Below are 22614 nucleotides of genomic sequence, written 5' to 3'. Positions count from 1 at the left end.
ATATATATATCATAACAAATCAAGGACAGTTTGCTTCAGTTATGACTTCAACTAAAAAGCAATACAGAATTGAAAAATGTCTCCCAATGAGAAAATACAATACTCAGGATGGCAAATAAAAACTCAAAGCCTACCACCAAACTTTTCAAAGAGCTAATTATTTGACTTAAATTCTTGCCAGACCTCTATCTAGTCTATCTCTGCTGGAGCCATCTGTAATTACTGACTGAAAAGCCTTTTCTCACAGCTGATTTCAAATAGACAGGTCTTTCAGCTTTTCTGTGTTATTCTAAACCAACCATCCATGTTTTGTTTGATGAACTGTGCATTAATTAGTATCTTTCTCTGGTTCTTCTCTGTTGTGGTTGTTAGAAAAGTGCAGGTAAATAAATATGAACATTGATGACTTAACGTGTTTGTCACACACTTCAATATACTCATCTGTACTATAAGAGCTCAGTATGAATGAACGCATCATCATACCTCTAATTTATAGATACTTTTTCTTCAGATAAACTTGGAAAATCCAGCCAACTAAGATTAACTGTGGCTTTGTCGGTAACATGGCTTAACATTTATGATTCCAGCTATCTAAGACAGAGATCTGCAATGGTTGGTTCGCGACCAATAGTGGGTCTGTGGAGGTAGTGCAGGGGGATTGTGAGATTTTTGGTTAATTACACTTTTCTTATTTCAAAGTTGTGTCTCAGTATCAAGTGCACAGTAATGCGACATTATCTGTAGTACTAAGCCTGGTTTCTTATAAAACATGGCATATATACATAATGTACAATATATGTGGTAGGGGGACCCAGACTGAAAACTGTTGAAGATCTAATGTTTTTATATTATCACTGACAAAAGAAAACCTAAATGCTTACATGCTGCCTTTAAGAAAGAAGGGGTTTAAAGCCACTCACTAATATAATCTGAAAAGTTGTTTCAGGAAAACTGTTTAAATTATTCATGTAACACAGTCTGGCAGTAAAAGGGTCAACGAACACATGCAGTACTAATATAAGACCACTCACATTGTCTACCTCCAGAACACACATCCATTTTTGTTTCACATGTAATCTGCAAGAAGTTGTTCATCACAGCAGTTTTTATTATTACTGAATTATTTCCTACAATTATTTTCTCCAAAATAAACACATATTCAGAGAATCAAAGTTTTATTGCCAGAACTGTATTACAAGTGAGGCTTCCCTCGACAAGAACAATAAAATTTAAATCATATAAAAAAGATGAATTATTTCAATTTTACTGAGAGCAGTTATCAGCAGTTGTTTATATAGATTTGTCAAAACTAATTGCTGGTTTTCCACTAGCAGTGCCTGCAACTCAATGGTCTCTTTTTAATTTATTTAAATAGAAGAAAAGGTGTGCCTCAAGGAGCTATACTTTTTAGAATTTATAATAACAATATAAGCCAGAATTAAACATTTATGTTGTTAATCTGATGAAATAGATTTGAGCAATCTTCAAATCTGTTTCATCAGATTTGAAATGATGTCAGTATTTGACATCATTTAGTCAAATTGTTCCAGTGATTAATACTTACAAAACTAAAATCCTGTAAACAAACAGTGCAATTTTCCCCACACAAGGCACCCCTGTAGTGTTCTCCTCTAAATATATTGGTATTTTACTAGATGAAAACCTTTCTTTTAATGTTAACATAGAACTTTACAAGAAAAAATAGTTTTTTTATTTAATCTCCATAAATGCTATGTATTTTGTTTAGATCAGAGACCATCCCATCACATTTTTCTTCATGTTGTTAACAAAAACTTTTAAAGAAGCAATAATAAGTCAGTTATTTGCAGTAGTTGAACTAAATTAAATATGGACACATAAATATTTGCATGCACAATTTTTGAGTTTGAAAAGCTTAATTAACACAACAAAATCTATTAATAAAAATAACTGTTAATGCGCTACTTCAGGTAGAACTTATGTTTTCTCTATGAGCCCAAAAAGAAGCTGTTCTAAGAGATATTGAAACAGTTGTCAAAGACGGCAAAAACTCATTAAAAAATGTTCATCCAGAAATAGAGCATAATGACTTCCACTGTCTAATTTTTGTGAATAAAAAAAATGCTAATCCAAATACAGCATTTCTGATAACTCTGATAATGAAAGAGAAAAAAATTTAATTAACTATGCGGCCTAAGTGTAAAAACACAATAAAACTAAATCAAAATGAATTATGTATAACTTATTTTTGTGGGACCATTGGCACGTACAGTATAAACTGATATGTCTGTTCAGTACGTAGTTCATTGACTAACTGATGGCTAATTATTGCTCACCTATTAAAATAAGTCAGTCTGACAGCTTCAGTAGCAATCAAACTGAAGACAAGGAGGAATTTTCTTTTTTCATTGGAGCTCTGTTGTCATGTGGCAGCAGCATTTCCAGAAACATCACAGTAATCAAACCAAAAAATGCTTTGAATGGTTTCAATTATAGATTTTTTTGGCATATGAGCTCAAAACTATTCCCACAGAGTCACTGTTGAAAAAGAAGTGTGTTCATTCAGGTGTTAGTTCACAGCAGAAATAACCTTTTTACTGATATTGTGCAGCTGTTTATTAAATCTCCCTGGCAGACTTTTGAGCACATGGAACTCAAACAGCTGTGAAGACAAACATTAAACACTGATATAACTAGTTCAAGAACAACAAGATAACTAGGGGTGCACTGGTCGCAGTTTTCTGGCCGATCATCGATCGTTAAAAAAGTCTGACCTGCCAATTCTGATTTTGGCCGATATCATAATTCTGTCAGGTGTTATAAGGTCACAACACACCTTCAATGTTCCACTTATTTTATTAAAAAACATTGAAAAATCCCTTGAAACAAGACAAACTTGTTTCAAACAGACTTTAGGTAATGCTTACATTGGAGCAAAAGGGGACAGTGGCTGATTTTCGGGTCTTTGTGGAGGTAGATGAGAAGCTGATCTTTTCCAATGATCTTATCTAGGTATCGGCCGAACTCTGACCTCCTACAATTAAGGAAATTGGTCCCAATAAATTGGCTGGCAGATTTATCAGTGTCCCCCTACAGATAACTTTGTTTAGTTATGCTTGAAATACAATAAAATTCACAAACTTTGAATAACAATAGTACAAAGTTACAAAGAATGCTTCATCTAAATGAAAAGAAACACTGAAGTTCACAATAGCTATGTTTACATGCGCAAAATTCTTCGATCGGATTGAAATAAATTCCGATTAAATAATCTGAATGTATCGTTTACATGGGCACAATCCGATCATTACGAGCATTTACATGCACCAGGCTTTTATCCAGAATGACAGCACTGACATGCGCAGTTGTTAACTTTCCCTAAACAAACAAACAAACAAACAAACAAACAAACAAACAAACAAACAAACAAACAAACAAACAAACAAACAAACAAACAAACAAAAACAGAAAAAAGCTCTACTTCTGTGATGAACATAAACAAATGTATTCTGAGTGCTCAGAATGGACCCGCGACAGGTTTTAGTAATGGTGGAGACATTTCTGCACTCCCTGGCCTGGTTGAGCTGCAGGTGATGCACGGATTTCTTTTTTTTTCTTTTTTCTTTTTTTTTTTGCAAAGTGGCGCAGGCTTTTTATCTTCCTTCTTTACTGAATGAGAAAATGGGAGGAAAGTTCTGTGCTGCTGGAAACTAGTGCTGCTTTCCCTCCCTCCACAAAAGAGCAGGAACTTCTGGATGAAAGTCAGAAGACATGCGCTGTCAGGTCACTTTTCAACAATCAGAATAAGATGATTGGATTAAGTGTTTATCTAGCCTGGTAAAAACCAGACCTTCACTTTGCTTCGTACGAGGGTCTGGACTCTCGGCTATAGAGAAGCGATTCTTGCTGGAGGCGTGGCCTCTGCTGAAGTTTAAAATGATTGGATCGAGGGTCTGGACTCTCGGCTATAGAGAAGCGATTCTTGCTGGAGGCGTGGCCTCTGCTGAAGTTTAAAATGATTGGATCAGTTGGCTGTGACATATGTCGCTGTGAAGGAGGCTAAGCTAAGAAGCTAACCGGAAATCACATGCGCTGTAAACAACCCTACTGAGAGGAGAAAAGTACCGAACTGAACGAGACGACTGTAAATGAGAGCTGCTGCTTTGTCAGACAAATTTATTTTAATCTGGAAGCCTTATCAACACAGACTGGCTTCATTAACTGCCTCCACTGTCGTATGCTAAACTGACTAGCAGACACTGCGCAAAAAAATCGACGTTGTTCAAAACCCCTCCTTCTGTTTGCTGATTGGCCCAGGTAAAATAAACTACAAGCAGACACTGCACAGAAAATCAATGTTCTGTTTTCTGATTGGCCCGGACAAAAATTCTCCCAAAGAAATCGTTGTCAATGGGAGAAATCCCAGACGGGGCAGTGAAGGGAAACTAGAATTGAGCGGAGCTGTGTAGAAAGACAAGGGCCAGGCTAGTGTTTACATGCACATCGTTTGGATTATCAGTCGGCATAAACCTCTCTCATTCCGATTACCAATTCATTCGGATCGCGCTGAATCAGATCAGAATAATCCGAATGGGGTGTTTACATGACACATTTTTAATTTGAATGGCCGTTTAATCCGATTACTTATGTCCATGTAAATCTAGCTAGTGACTCTTGTACTAATGAGCATTAAACAGCAGAGACTCTAAAAGAGGAAGCTAATTTTCAAATCCACTTCAAGCTCACGGAGTTAGATGGGCAGGTTTTTCTCTTCACTGCTCCCAGCATTCCCGGCTTCCTTCCCTCAGGCTAAAAGAGCACAAGGACAATATCCCTGCCTTTCTGTTGAGATTACCACCCCCCCCCACCAAAAAAAAAAAACATACACACACACACACACACACATCACAACCTCTTCACTAATTCACATGCAGCTCGCCAACCTTCTATCTGAGGCACAACACACATTGTGCCAAACATAAACAGTGCAGCACCAATAAAAACTGAAGGAAGTCCGCTGAGGACACACATTAGTTTTCCAGGGTCACGGGGTAAATCTGCTCTTCCCCTCCAGGTCACTAATAAATGCGGTCTCTGTCGTTACAGAAGATAGAGCGGTGTTGTACAATCCATGTCAAGAGCACAAGTGAAGCACTGTTTAACATTCTCATCATCAGGACAAACGAGAAACCACATGCAGACTAAGAAATGTGGTAGGGGGTGAGCACATGGTGCTGAGGAGAACCAAGAGGCATTTCTGAACTCTTGTTTTGCAGGGGTAATATGACATACTCCACATGACAATATCATTCCTGTGGCTTTGTACTTGTACTAAATTTATGATAAGCAAAAAAGAAAAAAAGTCCACTAAATGTTCAGTCACCACCTTTATTGCAGGATCAGGATATGTTGGATGCATACTCACTGATGTCACTGCTGAAGGCAGTCAAGCTTTTGCATGTGTGGTTGTTTATCTGTTAGCAAAAATATCTCATATACCAATGCATAGGTGCAGCTCCTCTTCTGGGCTGTGTCTCCAAGCTAAGCTTCAGCATCACAGAGCACGCCTCCCCTGCAACTCCTGCAGGCTATCAGCAGCAACAACTAGCAAACAACTGGTGAAACGGTGCATGCGACTCTGTTGAGCTCGTAATACTTCTCAATCCAGTCCTTTTTGAATTAAAAAATGCCTTTGAGGAAATGTAATTTTGGATCCCAAGGATAACCATTTTCCAAAATTGATATTGTATAACGTTTCTGCTTTTTTATTATTATTACAACAAAATATGCTACAGTGCTCCAAGTTGTAAACAGCATGAAACACTGTTGTGATAAGGTGCAAAAATGGGCATGGCAGAAGCGGTAGAAGGTTCTTAAAGAGACAGAGGCCAATTTCAAGGTGTTTAGAAATGGCTATGATGCAAAGTCAAATTTATTTTTCAATTATATATATAAACAACATTTTTGTAACAACTGAAGGTGACATAGTTACTTTGTTTTGGTATAGAATTGAACTATATGCCTGAGAAACACATATCGTCTCTTTGAGCGTCACTGTCAGACTTCGCACATTACTTTAGACGTTTGACCAAAATGTCCACAACTCTGTCATTTCTCACCGTAAGATAATCTCAGTCTAGAACTCTGTCATGAAAGACAGAAGTTATGCATTTCTTCAATGAATGTTAAACCTTCAATTATGCTTTTTGTCTTCAGTCACAAACCAGATAAAAGACGTTCATTCAACCTCTGTACTATGAATGATCTAAAGCAGTGTTTCCCGAAGTTGGGGTCGGGACCCAAAGTGGGGTCCTGAAACATCAAGGTGGGGTCCTGAAAAGATTTTCTGAATTAGTTACATTTTTATCTTAGTTGTTACAAAGGAGTGAGGTTAGTATATTTAAAATGGATAAATGTATTATAAAAATATTGTTACTATGCCCCTGTTTTGTTGACTTGATGCAAATGTTTATCATCCAAAAATAGTTGGGGGCACAGGTCTCTGCTACTGTTATTTTGTGAGTCAAAAGCTGAAACGTTTGGGAACCACTGCACTTTGGTTCCCAAAGTTGGGCTTGGGACCCAATTATGGGTCATGAAGCACCTTGGATAATCTCCAGAAATCAATTCAAAGGGTAATAAAATAATTGCTGATGTAATATTTTCCGTATAATTATTACAAAAACACAAAATAAGTTTAAATAAGTATTTATATTTGTGTACAAGCTGTTTAGATTTTCAAAAAGCCTGTGATTTTAGGGTTATTAACAAAGTTCATGTACTCAGACCAGTAATATTTGGGGTCGTGGGTCAGAAGATAAAAAGTTTAGGAACCACTGATCTAAAGGTTCTAGTAAAAAAATGTCCAAACTTAAAAGTTAATGATCATTTTTCCAAAGCAGCAGGTTGAATGTGCAGATTGAAGGTGTAAAAATGGCACACAATGGGATTTTACTACTGATCCACAGACTGAAAAGAAGTAGCCTAAAAATCAAGCCACTAAAGTTGTGTGACCTTCATGGGGTTTTATTGCATCACTCTGGCAACGTGAAAAAATTTTAATAAAGAGTGTTCTAACTTGTGAGTAATGCTATCATAAGGTCCATTTAAGCGAGCTGGTTCTCACTCCATTTAAAGTTTTTTATCAGGAGCCCACAGCGTCACAAATTGGTGTAGCGGGAGGCCTTATAAATTCACTTGTGTTCCTTTGTTAGCTCCACTCAGAGAATACAGCACAGCCCATTGTCACTGATCATAAATTTTCACAGTTGTAAGGACTTATGTGGTGTGTGTCAGAAAACAGCCAGACTGAATCAAAAAATGGCAAAAGCCAGGTTTTATTTAACTCTGGATTGTTAAGTGGAAAGTTAATAAATGGTGAACACCACTCAGTTTTACTGTTGCTACTACAACTTAAAGGGGTCCTATTATGCAAAATTCACTTTTTAAAGGTTTTTTTTACTCAACTTTGGGTATGTACTTCTTAAAAAATCAGTCCTAGGACCAAAGAAATGCACCCAGGGGCATATTTACTGTGAGTAAATGTATTTTTAATGTATATTAACGACAAGTTTTATACTTCCGTCATTTTGTGATGTCACAAGCAATACGACAACCCACCAGAACCTGTGTTTAGCCCCTTATCTAGCAACCCCCGGGTGAAGCTCCACCTCCTCAGTGTAAAAAGCCGTCACAGTTGTTGTGTAATGTGCAGCTCATTTCACAAAAAGCCTCCAATAGGGCAATGGGTAGAGTGTTGGACCAGAGAGTGGGAGACCAGGGTTTGAAAACGGCATGGACACAATTCAATTATTTATTATCATTCGTTATGAACACGTTCTCTCATGTACCTCTATTGTTTAGCTTATTAAAGCCTTGTTAAAGCTTATTTGTTTGAGTTTCTGAGGTATTTTGACCGCTGCTGCTCCCTGCTCTGGTAACAGCATGCAGAGTGAGCACAGAGCAGAGGAGGGAGAGAAAAAAAAAGCTGCGACCACGACTCTGCCTCTGGGTCTCATATGGTTGTACAATGGAGCTTCTGCTATTATTAGCCATGCTAACGTAAATGCTGGCTTTGGAGGGCGGAGTTAATGTCAACATATTTTTGGAGGGCGTTACCAACAGAGCTCATTAACATAAACAGCTCTTCTGAACAGAAGTCAGAGCAGGCAGAACTAGAAAATGGGAAATTTTATTATCTGAGAATTATTTTGTGCATTAAATTGAATGAACATGGTCTGGATAGACCACAGACATACCATAAAAATTTCTAGGACCCATAATTGGTCTCCTTTAAAGAAAGATGTTCAAGAAGATTAAGTTTACTACTTTTCATGAGCTAAGTACAGTATATAGACTGGCTTAACAGTGTTTACTATACGATAAAGCCTCATTGCCAAAGTTAATACAATTACAACCTGTTATAGTCATAACTGCCATTTGCAAAATGGCAAAAATCCTTTTTAAGTTTCAATTTTTAAAGTACAAAGTGATTGTAAAATTTCAGCTGCATTTTCAGTCAAACCAGTATTTAATGTGTTTGTTTGGGTTTTGATTTCTGAAATGAATCAAATGAATGAAACAAAGAAAAACAGAAAATAAGAAACAGTCTTAACCTGAATTTAAATTCAGGCTTCACAATTTCAGTAAAAGCCTAGCTTTCTTTGACAATAATGACTATTACAAGTAGTTTTTTTTCTTTTAAGATACGTTTTTGTCGAAAAGTCAAGGAGTTGTAGCCATTTTGGTTAAGTTAAACCACTTGTAGACTTTCTGAGCATTTCATTAAAATTCCCTCACTGGGTCGTAAGTTATTTTGCTAACAGGTTTGACTGAATCAGGTAATACCACCTGTGTTCTCAGCCTGTCAGCCCACACCTGATGAACCTTTATGCAACTGAGATGAAATGATGACATGTGAAAAGGTAAACCAGTGCTGAAGCTAAACAATATGATTCAGTGATGAAATATAATCTGTGCGACCAGTCGGTCATGGGATTAAACAACAAAACACATTTATTACAGAGAAAAAATTTATGATGACGCACAGTAACCTCGCTTTTAGTTAAAAAAAACATTTAACCACAAAAGAATAGCTAAACTGAGTTAATTCATCGTGTTTTGAAAAATGAGACTGTCACACATTTAATGTGCTGCCCTCCAAATTAACACAGCTGAGCTCTGATCCACGTCTGTTTTGGTTTCACAAGTTTGCTTATGTGGTGTGTGTCAGCTTGCTTTATTTGCTTTATTTTAGGTCGGCTCCACACGTAATTTATGAACGGCCAGAGGCAGATGTGTGTGACCATTTCACAAAACAGTTTTATGAAAAAGTCCAGTGAGGCAGAAAACTTTACTGATGCACAGATCGTAATAATATGCATTAACTGTTTTTAATAATTCAATTCAAATGCTAAGCCAACGTAGATGTAAAGAAGAAGGAAGAAAGAATAACTGAGTTCTTTAAAAAAAATGAGCACAGGAAATTTCCTGTATTTCTTTTGCTGTTTATCTTTGTCAGCATGTCTCATGGTCACATTTTTTCCCTCAAATTTCATTCTGTTTCGCAACAATGAACCTTAACACTACAAAACTTTTGAGTCAAGGTCTTTGCTTGTTATTTCTAATCTATCCAGTGTCCAGGGAATGCTTCCTGAGTCTACAGCTCTTATGACACTTTATTGATCTGTGCTCTGATTATAGCTGCTGCATGGAGATCCAAACACATGTTCTGCTTGTACAAGAGAGAAAAATGAAGTACGGAGCGCGTTTAATGTTACTGTTTGTTACAAGATGTTTTGAAGACTGGTTCTCTGTTCAAGTTGACTGGGTGGACATGTAACCGTGATCATGAACAACAATAAAGGTAGTATTTCACTGGACTGGAACTGCTGGAGACAAATTTGTAGGGAAACTGTGAGAGAATAGGTACAATTTTATTTCACGTCTCATTGAACTCTAAGTACTTGCAATCAAGCTGCTGTTGAACCAAGAGGCCATGTTTTGCGTGGTTAATTATGGCAGCAGATTTACCAAACAAGATAAGTATTTGATACTTTAGACAAAATGGAAAACAAAAACACAACTGGTAACTTGATAATGTAACATAACGCAACTTTTCTATGAACCATTCAATGGGTAGCTTTTTAAAATCCATTACTTCTTGTAGCTAATTTGAACTTGTGGTTGTAAATTAGTTTGGCATAAAAACAGCTCTTTCTCCATGATAAACTGTTTTACATCTTGGCTTTAAAAGGTTGCTGAATCACCCTTGATAGTGGATAAAAATTTGATATAATTTACCAAATTCCACAAAATTCTCACTGTTCAAATGCTTACATATAGCAGAAAGAAGAATTATTGATTTTTGTCTCAGTTTAATGAACGATAAAAAAATAAATAAGTAAAAAAAGGCATTAGCACCGACAATATCTGCTGACAGCACAGCTTTTATCTTTATAGATAACTTGTTTTAATAAAGGGCTGTCTCTTGCATCCCCAACATGTGCCGTCTGCCTCTCAGGTCAGTCAGCAACTTCTTAATATCCGGAAGCTGATGTACTTGCATTACTGAAGCAGCCTCTCCACATTAACATGGGAACCATTAGGCTTAATAGATGCCATCCCTTATGGCAAGGTACCAATAAGGTTTTCTAGACAGCAAGCATTGTTTATACAAAGCATGTTTGTCCAATGGTAAATAAAACCTGCATTTACAAAAAGTAGAGCTCGGCGGTATGACCCAAATTTTACATCACGGTATTTTCAACAATTATACCAGTTTCACGGTATTTGACGGTATTTTTTTCCCTCACAGCTCAGCTGATAACAAAATGTTCAAACTTTGCTCATTGACTTTTTTCTTTTACTGTACCTCTGTATCACTGTTTCCCTCCTCATGTATGTCTTTTCATCTTTGCCTGGTTGTAGACAGTAATCAAGCATTTAGGTCTGATCATGAAGGGTTGAGAAAAAAATCATTATCTGGTCTATTGTTGCGTGTTAATAAAACTTAAAAGGACGACTCACCGTGCACACCAGTCAACTCAGCTACACTACAAATCTACTTTCCCCCGGCTTTTCACAATAGAAGCATGTTAAAGTCTCCATGCAATAACGTCTCCATTATAACGTAACGTGATAAATCTAACCGTGCACGTCACTGAAGAGTTGTTTATTACATTCAGCAATGGTGAAAACGAGATGTTTTTTTATTTACGTCAGACCATATGAGCGGCTGAAACACCACCCGCCGCCAGTTGTTCCAAAAATAACGTTAGCATGCTAATGCGCTTAGCGGTGCTACGAGGAAACGTGTCCCCCCAGGGAAACAGTTCACTGGCGGCCGCGACAAAACGTTCCGCACATGTTCAGGCTATTCTGGTAATCAGAAAAGTCATATCATAACAAAAATAAAAACCAGTTTTCGGTACAAAACAGTATACCACCCAGCACTAACAAAAAGTATGTTCATTCTGTCTTTTTTGTACCAGCATGTGTGTGTGTGTGTGTGCCTGTTTATTGTTACATTTTAGGACCTTTTAAACAGCAGACCAGTAGTCCTTTTAGGGACCAACACCTGGTCCTAATGCAGTGAAACTCCATTTATGAGTTAGGGTTGGGTATGTACTTGGGATGGTTATGTTCAGGGTAAGAGTCAGAGTTATACTGTATAAATAAGTAGAAGTCAATACATAATTCCAATAAGGATAGAAATACAAACTTGCATTTGTGTTTGTATGGACACATTTTTGGGAAATGACGAGGACCATTTTCCAGAAAAACGCAGCCTTGTGGGGACTCCCAAGGCTGTGTTTTTCTGGAAAATGGTCCCCATCATGTAGCAAAAATGTGTCCACACAAACACACAGGTTTGTTTTTATATCACCGTAGGTCTGTGGATTACCTTCCATTCATTTTTTGGTAATTTTATAGCCTAACCCTGACCATTTACCCTAAAATTAACCTCACAGGTACAAACCTGATCCTAAAACTAACCTAAACTCAATTCACACCTTGGTTCTAAACCTAACCTCAAATTAGCATCTGTACCCGTCGGTCCTCATGAGGCTGCCTTTTTCTGGAAAATGTTTCCCATGATGTAGCAAAAACGTGCCCACATACAGACACACATACAAGCAAAATCATTAATACTTTGCTCTTGTATTTGGTGGAGGGAGTTAAAAGCTACATTTGCAAAACGTAATATTCATTCCATCTTTTGTTTTTAACAGATATTTTAGTGTGTGCGCACGCATGTGTGGTAATCGGTTCAAGTCATCATGACCTCCCCCTCCTCCTCTGCCGTTTATCAATTGAGCTTTTGATACAATCTTTGTAACAACTGTGATGATCGTCATATGAGCATGTGGGTGTGAGCGTGTTTAGTAGTGCAAATACAAGAGTCTCTCTCTCTCTTTCTTTCTCATACATACAGAATAAACACATTCTGCAGAGAATGTCTCCCTCTGAGATTAAAACGACTTAGTGGTTTAAAATGACAGTTAATCAGAAGACAGATGATCTGCAGGGAGAAGAGTGAGACAACAAATCCTCTCGTGTCTTATCTGTCATGACAATGCAGTGAGGAGGGGGTTTGTATTGAGAGACAGAAAGAGAGGGGCTGAGAAAAAGTGACTATCCAGGAGAAAAGGAGGAAGCAGAGATAATTAGAAAGTGAGTAAAATCATATGAAAGGTGAGGTGAAATGTAGTGTGTTATCTATTAATATCCCACATCGCTACCATCTACCCAGATGTTACCCAGAATTACTTTGTGTTTGCTAAGCAAACTTTCACTTCTTCTTTTTCTCCACAATACTATCATTCAAACTGCAACTTTACAGGCTTTAGTAATGCATGCCATTCATTTTACCCCTTTTGACTGATTTGGTTTTATAACCACAGCATAAAGGATTTCTAAATGATAGCAGTGTCAGTGAAAAGAATTAACAATGCCATATCTTTGTGATATTTGTGAGTCTGTAAGTGGCCGTCTGTACTCACAATAATGATGCTGTCCTAACAGTTGTGCTACACAAATACTATCAAAACGCTCCCCATTCAGTATTTTAGAGCTGGTCTGAATTTAAAGGTTTGTTAAGCTAAGCTCTACTGAAAACTGTTGGAAGAAAAAGAAAGAAATAAAAATAACTTTTGATTTAGCAATTTTCAAGTAATATCAGCTGTTCAACCACCTGATTTACCTCTAAACGTCAAATTTTGATATGAAATGATTCTGTTAAATTAGTTTTTTCCTTCCTAATTCCATATTTTGAGTTTATTTTTCTTATTTTAAATTTCATAATTTGTGATGTAACCTCAAATTTTCATCTACTTAGCATCTCATTATATTGTGGATTATTAAAATGAGAGTAAATCATTAAATAAATATTCAAGAATGAAATGAAATTTGACAAGTTTGAACACAAACAAAGCAAAAGGTGTTTCCCGCTCAACAAAACATTCAATGATTTATTAAAATGTTGAAGACTTTTGGCTGTGAGACATTGTTTCAAAAAAAGAAATATTCAAATGTTTTTTTTGTAAAATAAACTTTTATGCATTTCGAATGAGAGTAAACAGAGTCGTCTTCTCCATGTCAAGTCTCACTCTAGTCGCGTCACGTTTGTTCAAATTTACTCAAGTGTAGGTGTGTTTCCATGGTGGGGTTTCCAACTCCAACGGTGTGATTGTGGGTGGATCGTCAGTGGGGAAGATTCGTCCACTGTTCGGTGGTCAGATTATTTTTTTCTACATATTAGTTACAGCGGTGTTAATACAGTAAGTGCACATGTAAGCTTGGGCGGCCAGTTTGTCTGAAACCTCCCTGTGTACCTGTTCATTTCAAACAGCTCCATTGAGCTCAACCTGTATGCACTCATCTATCTAAAATATAGAAAAAGATATGGGCCTCTCTCCAGGAAGAGTTTGCAAGTTCCACCTTGGTTCAGTCAATCCACAGGCAGCAGTCTGCTGACGTCAATGTTGCTTGTAGGGGTATAAATCAACAGCTTTATCACGATACGATATTGCATCGATATGTTTAGATGACGATTCGATATTTATCGATATCATGAAGTCTGTCACGATACGATTTCGATTCAGTTCAATTGACAAGACTGCGATCAATATAATGCAATATCATATGCCCATCTAACACAATGACTGTTACATGGGCATATGATATTGATTCTCATCAAGAATATGATGACGATATAGATCGATATTTACATTTTGTCTCGATATAACTGAATCGTGAACCATTCAAATAGATATATGGATATAGATCGATGTATCGTTACACCCCTAACTGCTTGCGTACAACGCTCAGTGTCACCCACCTGGAACCACCACTAGGGTGGATCTTAAAACTGCACGTGAACTGGAAATGAAGATATATTTGTCCATGCGTGAATCAATGGCTACGTTCACATTGCAGACAATGCAACCCAAATCCAAATTTTCTTGCCCCATGCAACCCATATCTGATTTTTTTACGCGTCTGACTGTAACAAATCCAGGTCCTATCAATATGTGGTACTGAATCTGATACATATCTGATGTTTTTCAAAGCAACTGCAGTCTGAATGCTCATGTCGCGTTACATCTGACTTTTTCATCAGTGAAATGGTGGTGAAAGGTTGACAAACACACTAATCTCAAGTCATGCTGTTTAAATCTGTAGCTCCACGTCATCAGCTACAGAAAGGAAGTCCAAATGTTTCATAATTTTTCTTTTAATTTTCCATGTCCTGGAAGACTGAGACTCAGTAGGAAAATATGATAGTAACTAGGGATGGGTACCGAATTCGATACTTTTTTAAGTACAGACCAAATTCTGTCTGTACTACCAAGAAGCTATTCACGTAACATCAAACGGTATCATGTTTCGGTACCTAAATGCATCATTGGGACTGTATTGGCGTAAGAGTGGCGAGTTTTCCATGCTTGTCCTGAACGCAGCATCACGCAAGAGCGTAATGACGTCAGCAGCTGCTGGTTCAGTAAACAGAGTTTGGTCTGAACGTAGCTTGAAAGCCTCGCAGCTCCTGAAGTAAAACTCACCGAACAGACCGCCTCTGAATTATCTGGTGGATTAATTATCTTGTGAGCACGACGTTTGTTTGCTCAAAGTAAATAAAGTACCGCCACTTTCTTTATTTCATCCACCATTAAACAGAGACCATCAGAGGAAAACAACAGAGGCTCTTGCTGACAGTCCGAACACATCTGACCTGAAGAGCACAAGCAGCCAACTTGAAGTGTTAGGCGCGTTTTGGATGTTCAAAACGTTGCTTGAATACATTTTATTTATTTTAACTCCATCCTGTTTTGCTTATTTGATTTAAACTTATTTACCTTCCATGGACCTCCATCACACAATTTTTCTAGTGGGGAAATGACATCAATAGAAATACGTGGAGCTGGATTTTAATTTGTGTAATAAAACAAAACAGTCTTGTTGTTTTCAAGAGTTTTCACTTTAAAGAAAAAGTTACACAACTGATGTTACAATACAAAGAGTTGGATGTTGTATTGATATTTGTTAATTTTAAATATTATCATTAAAAAAAACAACACACACAAAGTACCGAAAATTGGTACTGTAAAGTACCAGTACCGATTCCCAGGTACCAGATATTGGTACCGAATTGATTCAAATGCCAAAGGTACCCATCCCTAATAGTAACGTCCAATGTCGGTCGCAGATCGTATCGATCCTAAAGTTACTCAGTCGATACTTTACTACCAGCACGTCGCTACATTCCAAAAATAAAATGCTGCACTGGAGTAACCGGTCATAGGAAGGTTTAAATATAAACATTGAACTAAACAACCATGTCAGATAATTATTTAATGGGCTCTGAACAACAACTTGACGTGCTCACAAGTAGCATCCATGTTTAGCTACCGTATTTATTTGTGTATAATTCAATCTCATGTATAATACAACCCCCCGTTTCTTGAGCTTAAAAAGCATAAAAAAAATCCTCAAGCTACCTCTAATTTCATATGGACTTTGGGATTTTTCAGCTATTGCAGTCTTTATACACATCAGTAAAATTATCACTTTATTTTATTTTAACATCATATGTACTATGACAACAAATGTATATCAGCAAGCTATAATTTAAAGACATGCCTGTAGAGAGGGGGCTATAGAAACAAAGAAGACAAACAACCATTCACACCAAGCTATCTGCTAGAGGGGTTGTCGGGGTATTAATCTGACACCCTCTTCAGTTTTACAACAACCCATCATTTCTGTCACTCAGGGCGCTCGGCCGGATCTCTTACCTGCAAAAAGTAATGGGGTCTACTTAGTGATTTACAGATATTTCTCTGGATGCAGCTTTCTGTCAATCACTAGCCAATCAGAAAAAAGGGTTGTGGCAGGGTTTGGGTCTTCACAGATGTGCTGCTGAATGTCACTGTTTCCCACACTGGGAGTGCACACCAAGCATGGACCACAAGTTTGTGAAGCCAGGAGAAGACCTTAAAGATGTTGATAAAGACATAAAGGATGAATTGCACCAGACTTGGATACAGGAGGCAGCTAGAGGTTTTACAGTTATAGTATTTGTTGTTGTGAACACAGAGAAGGTGAAATAGGCTGGCAGAGACACGACTAGCTAAAACGCAGGTTTGAACTACTGAACAGACCACCAGGCCTCTTCCAAATCCTATGTCTGATTCACACCCTCACTCACACCTAGGGATAATTTAGAGTTTATTTGCAGGTTTTTGGTCTGTGGGAGGAAAACAGAGTACCCGAAGAAAACCCGTGCATGTACAGAAAGTGCATGAGGTATTTTCAAATACAAATAATGGCAGAAGGAGCTAGATGTGTTTTAAAGCTGCTTTCCACTGGAAGCTAGGTGTGGGAATGATGTCATGTTACAGATGCAAGGCAGAAAATCAGTGGAATAAGCTAACTGATGTGCTTAATGTCCAGGCTATTATTAGCAGTACTAGCAGCTAAAAATATATATTTCTCTGCATTCAGACACAGCTGCAACACGTTTTCTAATAGAGATAATTCAGTACAATGTGCACAACAAATTTATTGAGTTACAAAAAGAGGTCGCCCGAAATAAATTTAGAAAACAGATTTTTTTATTTTTGATCAAAATGTTGGGGTCACCTCGAGTGAAGAAACAAGATTTACTGCCTCGAAGCAGGCCTCGGACAGGCCTGACGAGAGGACAGGAACTCTGTCACAAACTGAACTCTATTTATGCCATGACAGGTCATTCTAAGAACCCCTCAGTTCTCTTAATCAGATAATGGACAGAACAATCTCTTCTGTTCGTGATTCATTTGTTGTTTAACTAAGAATGTTTATGCTTTGTTAAATCATGATAATGACTGTCACAGGAAAAGTGCAACCACTTCTTTTCTTTTATCGTGCCTTAAAGATTAATAATGGTATAAAAAATCGCAGAGAATCATTACAATGTTTTCATTGTGTTTTTTATGTAAATCACTGTTTTTATTTTACTGTGAACGCAGTAATATAATTGTGGATTTTTCCTGAGAAAATCTTTCATTTATCTGGACTAACAGAAGGTTCAGAACTGATTATAAGACAGAAATGTTAATTAATCATCATAAATGTTTTGCAGTGATTTCTCTTAGAGTCTATCAGAAGAAAGCTGAAAAGAGGTTATCATATCATGTTGTTGAACAACCACAGAATTTTAACCTTGGGCTGGCGCCGGCTGGCAAATCTTTATCTTTCTTTCTCTGACTCATCTCTAAGTCTGAGGGCGGAACCAAAGTTCGTCCGTTTCTTTTACTAACCCGGACGGCTTTGAGCAACACACACTCTTCTTCCTGACTCCAACCGAGGAAGAAAGCTGGGGCTCTCTCCAGAGGGGACCCAGGTGGTTTTTAAGTCTCAGCCCATTAGCTAACTAGGGAAGACTTAACAGCCCCGGACCCGGCACGCCAGCCGGACCCACCTCTGAGGCTTCAAGCCTCTAAAGTGTGTTTTCACCTCCCGTGGGGAGATTTTATTTTGAWAAGAAGGGACCGGATAACAGCTTGAATTTTTCTGGCTTGGACTGAAACAGACGAAAGTTACCTGGTAAACACCTGTTCGCCAATGACCGGTATGCGAGCCGACATCAGTTCCCTGACTGATCGGAGGCGAGCCAGCTCCTACCCCGAGGGTGTCTTAAGAAGTCATCACCAGGTAAAGCTGATGTGTTCGGAGTGACGTGTCATGTGGACCCTAAGCGCAGAAAAGACGTGCAGATCCGGTTGACCCACACTTTGACAAAGTAAAAGTAGTAAAATACTAATCTTACTTTCCTCCTTTCCTTGTTCTTAATTTGCCAAAACTTAAGCTGAAAGTGGCAGTAAAATTGTTTGGTTGTTAACATCAGAACTGACGTTTTACTGTTCTATATAAGTAATCTAAGTTGATGTGAATTGACATTCGGATGCGGGTTTTATCTCATTTAACTTGGGACACTTTTTATAGGAATACCCACAATCAAGGGTACTTATGATCTGTTCAATTTGTGTAAATAAATGATTGCATAGTCTTTTATGAATCAACTTGAACTCGTCTGAACGTTCACTTGTGTCACTTTTCACTTTGCACAGTCAAGATATTAACAAGTAATTAGAAATACCTTGCTAAAATTTTCCTCATAACCTTGTGTATGAGAGATGTGGGAAAAGCTTAATGCCACCTTAAGCTCACCCTCCTACAATATTTATTTTTATTTAACAAACCATAACAATAATTGCTTGCTCAAAATAAACATATTTAATAACCCTTAACATTTATGCACTTATAATCTAGAAGAGCATTCTTGCTGAAAAACACTAAATTACAGTCTACACTAAGCTTGTAGCAACTTAGCTGCATCTTCAAATTCCTATTTGTTAAAATAAACAGTCATAGCTGATTGTAGTTTTTAAATGTGGCCAATATCAGCCCATTAAAATTGGTCAATCTCTGAACTAAATGTCAGTAGTAAAAATAAAAAAAATAAAAAATCACTGCAGATACAACAAATTGAAATTTTGACATTAAGGGGAAATGAAGCTTTGTCAGACTTCATGATTTTCGAAAATTCAGAATCCAGTTAACATGGAGAAATCGAACATTAACTCAAGCCTCACAATCATGTTTTATATATACTGTATTTTGGCATCTCCATGTTGTTTCCTAACTTTGTGATTTTTTAATTTATTTTATTTTTTTGACAGAACACCGATCACCCACAGCTCTGATCGTCCCAGCATCCTTCTGCCATGGAGGTTTATTTTGAAAGGGAGGTAAAATGAACGAGTTCAGCATTTCTGATATAACATGCATCCCCCTTCAAATAATTACTACAAGATTTCAGAGTGCTTTTTATTAAAGCGCACAAACTTACTAATGTAACTCAGCATAAGACAAGCTGTGGTGAACCTACAGGTCTCTCCCGGTATGATTAGCCTCACAGTTTCCTGAGCAGCCCTTTTAGCTGAAGTTATCAGCCCACATTCTCATCCTGCCTCATTTTTTTTTTTACTGACAGTCCATAAATATGAATGAGTGACCTTCCGGTTACCAATCCATTTCCTCTGCCTAAATTGATGAAAGTAGATCTATCCAATTACCCTGCATGCCAGGTCAGGAGACAACCAACAGCACACAACTTGCACTCCCCCCCCCCCACACACACACACACACACCCCCCCCCCCCCACACACACACACACAGACACACACAATCTGTCCATGTGTTTCACTCGTTCATTCAACCTGGTTTGCTGCAGCCTATACAGCACACACATACAGAGGCAGACATGTGGCTCCCCACAGTCATGACGCCAGATGATGATTGGGTGAACAAGACGAGCACTGTCAGCTCCACTGAGAGTTGCTGACAAAACACAGAGCGTTTAGCCGGATACAGACCCTAAGCTCCAAAACAGGCTGGCTGAGGCCTTTGGTGGACCATGCTCAAGCAATAAAAAGACAAAACAGACAAGAAACAAAACATGACATTTTGACTGCAATGGTCAGCTAAAGCTGTAAAACTGTCCGAAGTCGTAGAAGCGGAAATAACTCTTGAAAAACTACCACAAGGGACAAAAAAAACTCTCACATTCTCTCAGCATTATCAATGAAACAAACCAGTGTCTGCCCGTTTATGAGAATAACATGAAACATTTAGGGTTTGGCCCGGCTGTAGACTGACAAACATGTTATGGGTGTGTAATGTTTGCAGACAATCTTGTCCTTTTGGATCTTGTCAACAAAGACGCCGTCCACACAACACAGAGGCGAAGCGCAGGAGAGAAACAATGCACCAGGACCAAACAAAAACCACAAGCTTTGTGTGATTTTTTTACTTACACCTGCTGTGATCAAACAGTTACACAAACTGAGGGATACTATTGAAGCTGATGGTGACATTTTTTCTATTCAGGAATTGAAGGTGATGCAGAGAACACGCACACCACAAATATCTGGCATGGTCCATGTCAATGATTATAATACGCTGACATCTTTTTTGTTAATTTGTCTTTCTACTAAACCCTTCAACTGAAATAGCATTAGTTTTTCTCCATGTCACTAGTATGTGCAACTACATATGTCAGAAGAGCTCAGGTTGGCTTTGCAAAAGTTAAAGTTCTGAAAGAAAAGATGGAGAACTCTTTTATCCTGTTTTTTGTTCACTGACGCAGGAAATCTGCTATATTTGTGGACTAAAACTCTGTGGGGGACCACATCTTTACACAACGCCCGTGTGTGTTAATGTGTTTGTTTAAAGTACAGCTAATTGTCTGGATAATGTTACCAGCTTAATGAACATAATTTAAATCAAGCGAGTTTATGTTCAGTATAAAACTATCCATGCAAATTATTATTATTATTATTATTATTATTATTATTATTATTATTATTATTATTATTTTTACTTTCTCTGCATACTTTGATATTTTCACAATTCACAACATTCATCTCATTCAGCAGAAAGGTGCTATGACTTTTGGTTATTCTAAAATATTTATACTTACACATTTTAGCTTTTGAGTAGCGTTTTGCTTCTTCTAGCATTTAGCTAACATTTTGCTCCTTTTAGTTTTTAGCTAGTGCTCTGCTCGTTTTAGCTTTTGACTAGTATTTTGCTCTTTTTAGATAGAATTTTGTTACTTTTGGTTTGCATTTTGCTACTTTTAACTAGTCTACTGACTACTGCTGGGCCATAAACCAATTAGTACCAAAAATTGTTTTTATTTATGTTATGATATGATTTTTCTGAATACCTACATACCGATTTAAAAGTGCCAAAAAAATTGATTCACATAAGAATCTTGATTCTCATTTACTACGATTCAAAATCGATTTAAAATGTCCCAAAATCGATTGTAAAAAAATAAAACAAATCCTCTGAAGTCTCCCCTGAAGTCGTGGTGAAGACTCGCATAATTACAAAATTATGCGAGATTTCACAGGTTCTGGGACATACGCATGCGCGGAAAGTTTCAAAACAAGGAAAGATCATTTCAACTGGTCCCGTCTTCGGTCAAGGAAATATGGATTCATTTTGGTTTTTATTGAATGCCGGGGACGACTGAGCTTGACATGAGCTTCATAGTGCGCAAAGTTTGCAAAATGAAGATGGGAACATGACAAATGCGCATGCTCACATAACCAGGCATCACCTGGGGTTAAGGATTCAGAGCAGAGTCAGTCACCAGCAGCAGACCAACGCACACTGCAGTCCTTTACCAAACTGTCCACCAATTCTGAGCGGGCAATATATATATATATACAAACAAAAAAAACAGGTCTATTGCCTGCTTCATCACCAAAGACTTACAGCCTCACAATGTGGAGATCGAGGGGTTCATATACATGTTGCAGACAGTGGAGCCGAGGTATGCCATACCATCCCCCAAGTTTTTCACTGAGACAGCTGTGCCACAGCTTTACCAAGAAACTAAAAGGAAAAATGTAATAAAATATATAGAAGCAGCTAGTTTACTGGTGCTATTTTTCAGTAAAAAAAAAAAAAACTTGTTTGCTTAAAGCTACTGAAAAATATTAATGTTTAAATTGTGCAAAAGTAGTGTTCCATGTTGTATTTTTGGTACTGCAACTTTCCTGTGAAAAGAAAAGTGCATATTGTTCAACTGTAGCATTTCATTATACCAAAGCACTTTAGTTTTGTTCCAACTTATTTTAAAGCTCTGGTCCAGACATGATTTTTTTGAAAAGACACTTTCCTTAAAATTTAAAAAGGTAGCGCGTTTAATTGCATTTTTTAATAACAATTCACTTTTATTTTTGTTACTTAAGCAATATGTAATATTGCCCTTATGCAACAATTACATTTAAGCATGGATTAATGTTCAAAACTTATTAAATGTGAAAAATAGCTTTTATTGCCCGTATTTGTCATTCTGTCTTGCAAAGCAGACTGGAGTAGATCATGAACATTCTACAGATTGAAGCAGAAATTTTTATTAATCAAATCGTTTTGAACCAAAAATCGTTTTGAACCAAAAATCGTCTTGAATCGACGGCAATTTCCCTCGCAGCTATGCGAATTAGCAAGCTAATGTTATTGTTGGGGCAGCATCTTAATAATTGGCGGTGGGAGGCAAAACTGCTGCTAACA

The 22614-nt window shown here is 37.5% G+C and overlaps 1 protein-coding gene across 1 annotated transcript in view; it reads right to left on the bottom strand.

The window, feature by feature from the left end:
• palm1b (paralemmin 1b) overlaps positions 1-16475 on the bottom strand; it is a gene marked incomplete in the record, with an annotated part of 51008 nt that extends 34533 nt beyond the window's left edge. Inside the window, 1 exon segment of the mRNA XM_014021289.1 lies at positions 16360-16475.
• Between the last annotated feature and the right edge of the window lie 6139 nt (positions 16476-22614).

The sequence above is a fragment of the Austrofundulus limnaeus genome, unplaced genomic scaffold (genome assembly GCF_001266775.1).
Source record: "Austrofundulus limnaeus strain Quisiro unplaced genomic scaffold, Austrofundulus_limnaeus-1.0 Scaffold286, whole genome shotgun sequence".
Classification (NCBI taxonomy): Eukaryota; Metazoa; Chordata; class Actinopteri; order Cyprinodontiformes; family Rivulidae; genus Austrofundulus; species Austrofundulus limnaeus.
Note: the sequence above shows the minus strand (reverse complement) of the source record. Positions and strands in the feature narration are given on the sequence as shown.